An 8812-nucleotide genomic window follows, 5' to 3' on the forward strand; every position below is an offset into this window, starting at 1 on the left:
TGAATCCAGTGGCAAAGGTGTTTTTTATAGAAAATTCAAGATGGCCGCCTTTTCCCGAGGTCAAAGGTCGACGAAACTCCAGAGGTGATTGTAGACTTATGCTACGGACATGCGAGTCACATTTCGTGAAAATCGCTCAAAAAAAAGTTCCTTTTTCCATATTGTGTAAAAACGCGAAAAACTCAAAATGGCCGATTTTGGCACAAAATGGCCGCCAAACCGTAGGTCGTGTCGCCATCACGTAATGATTTCAAAACTTTCTTTGGATATACCCGACAAAGTTATCTGGGTTTCGTTAGCCGATTCTTAAAAATAAAATCCGAAAAAAATTTTTTTTGCCGAGTCAGCACTTTTTTTTGCGATCGTTTTTTGTTTACCACGGCCACATTCCTTTATGGATTTTGTCGTATGTGACATCATTTTGTTCAGTGTGGACCAGGGTATCGCATATTTCAGTTTCAGGCTATTCTGATAAAATATGTGCGAGCTAGCTAAAACGGCGACGGTTGCGAATTCGCCACGCGCACGCGTTTCAAATTCTACAACTTCTAATTCCAACATTTTGTCCACAGTAGCTTGCCATTGATGCCCGAGAAGTTTCAAAAAGATCGATAAAAATCCCTAGGACGAGTTTTCGTTTGTAACCGTTACTGAAGGTGCTTTTTTTGAAAATTCAAGATGGCTGCCCCTTCCCAAGGTCAAAAGTCAAGGAAACTTCTCTGGTAGTTGTAGAATCAAGCTGGTGGCTTGTGTGTGCAATTTCGCTAAAATCGCTCAAACAAAAGTGTCGTTTTCCCATATTGTCAAAAAACACGAAAATCGCCATTTCACTGAGTTCGCCACAAAATGGCCGCCAAGCCGTAAGTCGTGTGGCCATCCCATAATGATTTCATAACTTCTTTGGGATATGTCCAACACGTGTGTTTTGGTTTGGTAACTGTATTTCGAAATATTTTTTTTTGGCCCCATAAGCGATTTTCGGCCCCTTCATTTTTTTTACGGGAACGCTCGCCGTGATGTCATCATCGTGGGGGGGGTGACGTTCTCTTTGCCGAAAATTCATTTTCAATTTATCCTCGGTGTGCGCCAATTTTGGTGAGTTTTCGGGTATGGGGCGGGGGTCAAATTTTCGCTGAAAGTGGAAGAAAGAAAGAAGAAGAATAAAAAAAAAAATAAAAATAAAAATGAAACGAAGCAGAAACAATATAGAAGTTTTTGCGGTTAGGATTTCCTATGTATTTCAATGCGGCCTGTCTTTTACTATAGGCTGGGCATGTCTTTTTGGCTTTAAACCCGTTCTTTGAGGGCTTTTTGGGGCTTTTTTGTGTCTTTGTCGTCATTTTTGCGACTACAATTTTGTCGTTTGTGCGATGGTGTTGTGCGTGTGTGTGTGTATTTTTGTTGCGTTACACAATTGTCGTGTTGTTGTGTGCTTTGGGCGACTTTTGACCCCATTTTTTGGCGTTTTGACGCGTTTTCTTGACGTTTTGGACCTTTTTGAGTGTTCGACCCTCGTAGCAGTTACAATATGGTCCTTGCACTCTGTGAGTGCTGCGGGCCATAATAATAATAATACAACATTGCCTGCAAACAACAGGATATTATTCAACAGTATCTTTCAAGGAGGGAAAACAAAACAACATATAAATAATAGTTTCTTTACCAAAATAAAATAAAAAATCACTGTGACATAATCCTGTGTTGTTACATCCTAATAAAGTCCTGATAACGTGATGGAGCACGCGCCATCCTGCCACTGCGGGAGGATGCAGGCGCCGTCCCAAACGCATCCCTCTGTCCCTGTTGGGGTTGGCCACCGATATGTGTTGGTAGTAGAGGATTACTTCACAAAATTTGTGAATGTTTATGCTCTGCCCAACCAGACTGCAGAGACGGTTGCCCGCTGTCTTTGTGCTGGTGCACGGGGTCCCTGAGGTGCAGCACAGCAACCAGGGTCGGCAGTTTGAAGCAGAGAGGATTCAGAACCTCTGCCGGTTGCTGGGCGTTGCTAAGACACGTACTGCTGCGGGGGTCAAATCTTCGCTGAAAGGTGCCGAAATCGTTCCAACTGCGAAAACAATGTTTTCCTTGCAGTCAGTGACTGCTGCTGCGGGCCAGAATGACAAAAAAAAAAAAAAAGCTAAGGAAGAGAGAACCCATGTTATGTTTCTGTTTCATGAAAAAAAACTGTTTAGTTGGTTTGGGTCATCGAACATCTTAGGTGGGGGGCACATTCAAACACTGAACTCCCAAAACTCCACAGGCATCTCATTTATTTGAGTTGAGCTGATGAGTTGGGGAGGATTTTGCCTGTAATTAAATGCAGAAACAAAAGACAATAATGATAAATCATCCATTGTTGGTTGAAGATAAGAATAAAACATCTGTCTGTGACGCATCCACTTAGCTGGACATAGACTGATCTGTGGCAGCATTTGGCTGGGACTGCTTCTTCTCCTGGTAGAGGTTGGAGTGGGAAGAGAATACAAGCTGGCTGAGTTAAGTAAGTTCCTGGCTGAGTCTCACAGGTGATCACTATTGAGCTGATAGTGGGCGTGGCCTGCTGGTGGTGCTGGATGGCAACTAGTATTTTTAACATTTATTTATGCCAAAATAGAACAGTTCATTGATTTCCATCATAATAGTAACAACGACATCAATACATCTCAATAATCTACAGGATGAAGTCCGTCTTTGTGGCTCCAACTGGGTTGTTGCCAGAAAGAAATGGACCCAAAAGGCTCATAAAGTGTTAAAGTGTTCTGACAATTCCTTTAAAATATTAAACTTATGAGTGTAAGTTGTCACAGCCCTCTGATTTCTTATGAAACACTTTAAAAGAAAAAAAATGTCCATGCTAAGTTTTCATTTTCAATTCTTCTCTGATCTTGGACTTGACTTTGGCTGCTTTCCTGAAAAAATACGGACTTATTCGCATTCGCAATTTCTCTAAAAACAAAAACAAAAAAACAAAGCACCTTCAAGGCAATAGTTTACAATCTTGTCTTTTTTTTTTAAACCACCCAATGAGCTGTGCTGACGTGATCCCGGCTCTGAAGCAGCAGGCCTTTCACCCTGTGGAGGAAATGTTCCCGTCATGGCTGTCAGTCCCATCTGTCGTCGGCTTCAGCAGAGTCGGCCCTCCGGAAACCTTCAGCCAACATGCAGGCAACGGTGACTCTTCTCTCTTTAGCTCACTCCACATGACTGTTCACATCCACAGTCCATGCAGATACTTTTTTTGTGCTCTTGACCTTACAGACATCTCGTTTCCTGTGCTGTCATCCCTCTCTGTAGGAGTTCTGACGTGTTTTTGGGCCTCTAAAGTCCTGCTTTTAGCCAAAGCCGTTCCACCACTTCACCTGGAGTGTTCTGTGCAAAATGCCGATACGCTGCCATCTATCACTTTCTCCCCGAGCTCCTCGTCGGAGGGCCGCTGAAACAAAGAGCTGCATAATTTAACCGAGAGCTTCGGCAAAGCAGCTGGAGAGTTTTCAGCCTCAGACATTTCAAAGGGAATAGCTGACGACAGAAAGCGCAGAATCCCCCACAGACGGCGAGGAGCGTCTCCACAGAAAACATGTCACTGCTGCAGTCCTGCTGAGCGGCTCTCTGTGTTTGCTGCACATTCTCCCCCCTTTGTGTTTTGGTTTATAAAGACAGTTTACTGAATATTTCATGTTAAGGATCAAATGTGCTTGTAGATAAACCTCTGGCAGCTAAAAGGTTAAACAAAACCATTTATCCACACATCTTCTGCTCAGCAGAATAGAAAACAAAACTAGCTTTTAGTTGGACATTTATTGATCCATGATGTCACTTTAACAGCACTTTTTTTTCTCATTTTGGGCAGTTAGTCATTTCAAACGGTATAAATCCTTTCAAATTATGTTGAAGTAAATAGATGGATGGATGGATGGAAGGATGGATCCATGGATGGATGCCTGGATGGATGGATGATGGATGGATGTCGGCATCTTCTGTGAAAATCTTTGGAGTCCAGTATGCTGGAGGTCTTCAAACCGTCTGCCCCGCATTAACATGTATTCACCAAAACACGGATGATGAAGTCGTGTGTGAAGACTCAGTAATTCCCATGATTCCTACCAGCCCTCTGTTTGATCATACTTGTCTCCTTCGTTATTGCATAGACTCATTTTGGTCCATCCTTCCTCACAAGTCACAGGTCATGGCTGTGTGTGGTGTCAATGTCACCCGTTGATGTCATGGATTTTGATCAAGCGCCTCACAACAGACATTATTCGGGAGGTTCATGGCGCTGAACCCGATGGTCATGTGAGACGAATGCATGACACGCGTGATTCACACACATCACAGGTAGTGACTTAAAGCGGTTCCAGCCTGTTGGGCATTAGAAGCAGAACTTGGAGGTTCCTGTCACTCCAGAAAACTGATGTGAGTCAGAGTCTGACGGGGCGAGGACCAGTTTCACATCTTCATTTGGCCTGTGTGTTTTAAACAAGTGAAGCAGATCAGTGCGAACGCCGTGTTCGGCAGGATGAATCATTTCATCCTATAGGTGTCACTATGCCATCCATCCATTTTCAGAGCCCGCTGATTGCCTTTCCGGCTGACAGGGCTGCTGGAGCCTATAACAGCTCCAAATGTCCAAATTCTTTCATTACTCACCACATAGTGCACTATTTAGAGCGTTCGTCATTTTCTAAAGCTGCCTGAATCCAGTGCCCAAAAAATTTCCCAGAAGTCTGCAAAAAAGCCAGTGAGCATCAACGCACACCACATTGGTGAATATAGACCACAATGCATTGTGTCTAAACAATTTTCTGCCGGGGAAAAATGTGTATAAATGTGTGTTTTTTTAAGATAAACATGAAAGTTTTCATCACCAAAACACAGTAGATTCATGAAAATTTGTCGTAAAATGTTTGTATCTATCAGGTTTTTACTTCGTTAAATCGGTGACGTCATATTCTTGCTGTTAAAATCCAGAACGCCACACTTTCTAGTCTTTTAGCTGTTATAGGGAGCAGGGAATTAGGACAAATCCTATGTGTTGCCCGCTTTCAAGAGGTAAGGGGAGTGGCATTCCAACACGCTCACTGATTGGTGGGAGTGGTTCCCGTGGAAACGGTGACTCAGACTGACTCGGAGCTCTGACGGCTTACTGATGACATCTGGTTCCAACATGGCGGGATCTGCATTGCGAGGAAATGGCGATGGAGCCGTTGGAGCCAAAAGCAAAACATTTTCTATGGATGACGTCACGCTCACTCGTTCCAGTTCCTTTTTACGGTTGACGTTGTTCTTGACGTTGTGTGAACCCCTACATGCCTGAATTTATCTCCAATTGTACATACAAAAGTCATTCAGTGTTTTTTCTGTCCAAGGTGAAGCTAAGTGGCGTCTTGGTAAATTAAATGGTAAATTGTGGATTAGCGACATACTAAATCAACACTGCAAACCAGAAAAAAAATCCAAACTTTGCGAGAAAATCTCACAATCACATAACGAAAAAAATCCAAACCGGCTACTCAAAGCTCACAGTGATCGTGAAAATAGAAAAAAAGTCTTCCCGTTTGCTCATCTCCTGCCTTTAGACTCATATTATTGAAAGAAGTATGTGTAGTTTTATATATAAAATATTTACAAGGTTGTATTTTCTGACTTTTAGAGTCATAGTATCTAAAGTTTACAGAGGATGAACATTATTTGAGTATGTTAAAAACGTACTGTGTGAAAAAATTCTTGACTATTCTTGAAAATTCAACACAACAACGAATTGTGTAAAAATGTTTGCTTTTTAAGCACAATGTTTTTATTTCATTTCCAGCTCAAATACATCCTGGTTTCAACCCTGAAATGACCTTTATTTCATGAACAAGAGGTAAATCAGAAAGGTTTCCTTCATAAAATTTGAATTTTCCATACTTTGTTTCTGTTCAGTTTTTTTTTTACATAATCATCTGCATCAATCTTACAATAAAAATACTTAGAATAAAAAGAATATGCCACACACTGACGTTTATTTTTCCTCTTTTTTTCTACGGAAAGCGCTGAGCCGGCGGCCAGCGTCATGGTACTGAGAATGGGCAAAGTACACCTGGGCATTTCTACAAAGAAAACGGGCAGGGGGGCAGCACGGAGGACATACACCCAGAGAGGTGGTGTGCACGCAGGGGGGGGGGGGGGGGGGGGGGGGGCGGGGGGGCAAAGTGGGGCTAGTTACTTAAGTAGTCCATTTTGTGGTACAAGCACCAAATCGACTGTAGCTGATGGGCCCCGGTTTTAGAAAATCCTATTTGCCACGAGGAAATCCAAGATGGGAAAATATATAAAGTATATATGTATACATCCTAGTATTCTGTAGGTACCCCTCAAGTAAAAAAAAAAAAGGCATTTTATGCACTAATATTGTTGGGGCCAATAGAAATCAAATCTGTTTGCTGCCATATTGACTCTAAATAAGGACTGGACTGAGTGGCCCCTCCCACCTGGTGTTCCAAACAGGAAGTGGCTTTGAGCATCAAAAGTCCTACAGACTTCTATAGAGAAATCAACTGCTGTGATTCTATTGCTCAGAAGAACCATTCTGGATCTGATACCTTTTTTTTAATCTTCTTGATCATCCTCTCTTTTTCTTCATGATATTTTTTCTTTAGTTCAAGTTATTCCGGTTATAAACTGACCAATCAAATGTCTCAATAAACGTAGGCGGAGCTTGCTGGCCCCCCCAATCCAGTTTTTAAATGTTTGACAGATATTTTTTGTTGCCCTGTTTTCAAGTGGTAGGGGTGTGGCCTTCTAACAAGCTCACTCCTGATTGGTGAGAGTGGTTGCCATAGCGACGTCGACTCAGTCCAGGTTAGACCAATCGCCGCGGCACCCTGATCGGCAAAAACGTGACGACCGAACTGACATCGTTCCATCATTAAGTAAGCCTTTGAGTGACGTCACACTCGCTCACCCCAGTTCTCAGATTCGGTCCATGTGGCTGCTCGTTTTTGCTCATTTGGATTTTTTTCGTGGCGAACGTGTTTTTTAATCTGAAAGAGCGGGTCCTGAGGTCCTTCCATGGCAAATCTGGTGCTGGTGCCACAAAATGCCTGATGGGTCTGGTATATCAACGTAACCGCTACGCTGAATCACATCCCCTTACTTTGGTTTTTGAGTTGTCCGTAATAGTAGCAAAGTGTTTGATGACTACGGACAAGCTCAATTCTGAAAATGAAAAACTCTGTGCATCTTTTGACCTTTGAACTTCGTCAGCTTTTGGGCTCCGGGCGCCACTCCTGGACCCTCTACCAACAATGTGCTGCTTCAAGAAACTGACCTGTGCTCTGAAAGGGACGCTGAGGTTTCTGCAACCATAACATATCCATAACATTCATAACTAAAATATTGTTCAAAATGAAAAAAGGGAAATCAAAAAACATAAACTCCCACCAGAGATTAAAGTTTTCTGTGGTCATAAACAGGATTTGTCTTTGGTTTGTTTGTTCAGTTTCATCGAGTCTTAATTGGCGTTTTTGTCTTTTGACATTTTGTCAAACTTGGTTTAAAAAAAAGAACTGTTCTTAAAATCTGATGATAAAAAATAAATGGATGCATCTCCTGTATAGGATGACAGAACTCTCAGTTATGTGCAAAAGTTAAGGCCCAGTAATTAACACATACCTCAGATCAGAAACAGCTTTTCATGTAACAATTTGATGATGGATAAAAAATAAAAATAAACGCTTGTCCAGTTTGGAGCGGCTCTTTGATCCACTTTTTATGATTAGGAGTCTTTTATGGCTGCTATTATTGATCTGTCATTATGGCCCCCTGTCAGGGTTCTAATCACATCAACAAATAATTCATATTAAAGATCACAATTAAAAAATAATAAACAAATATCTTATTTTTCGGACAATAAGTCGCCCCTGAGTATGAGTCGCACCCCTGGCCAAACTATGCAAAAAAAAGCAACTTATACTCCAAAAAAATATGGTGATAAAAAAGCAACATTTTATAAATAAATTTAAAAAAACCAAACCAGAAACCAAAACATTAAAAAAAAAACATTTCAGAAAACAAAAGGAAATTTCCAAAAAACTTAAAATAAAAACATTAAACAATGAAACAAAATTTGTAAGCGGGAAGGTTTGGTGATTGTGTAATTATTTTTTTACTCCATCCTTTACCTCCTCTTAAAAACGTATCATCATCCAATCACGATGTCCCATTATACCAACTTTTCTTATTTTGTTTCATTTTTTAACATTTTGTTTTCAAATTATTTTGTTCGTCAAAATTGTTTACATTTTGGTTTCTGGAATTTTGTTTTGAATTTGTAAATGTAATGTTTTAGTATTTGTTTTTCTTTTTTGAATTGTTGTTGTGATCTTTAAAACGTTTTTAAGTTGGGTGATTGTTGATTTGCACTTCAGGGCCACCGTACCCGTGGCTCCAAAAAGCCCATATTATCAACCCTCCACTGCCGTGCTTGATAGCTAATTCAACATTTTTATCTAAAATGGTGAAGAGAAACTGACGAATTTAAATGTTCTTAACTCCTGTTGTTGTTCAGACTCACCACTTAAAGTGTATTTTTGTTTTTTCTCTCTTTCTGTGGTTCAATTATTTTTATTTAGTGTCTTGAAGATCCTCCATGAGCCAAATTTGAGTCTGATTTGCAGCCTTGTTTTGTTTTGTCAGACTGTTGCAAATCCTGAGCTAATCTGGTTCGAACCTTTACTCCTGGGAAGATTGAGAATCATCTGCATGTTTGGAAATAGGTGACAATGATTTTTTTAGATGGAAAAAAAAAACTGCTGGATCCTCCAGAACG

This window comes from Oryzias latipes, chromosome 1 (assembly GCF_002234675.1).
Source record: "Oryzias latipes chromosome 1, ASM223467v1".
In the NCBI taxonomy this organism is placed as follows: Eukaryota; Metazoa; Chordata; class Actinopteri; order Beloniformes; family Adrianichthyidae; genus Oryzias; species Oryzias latipes.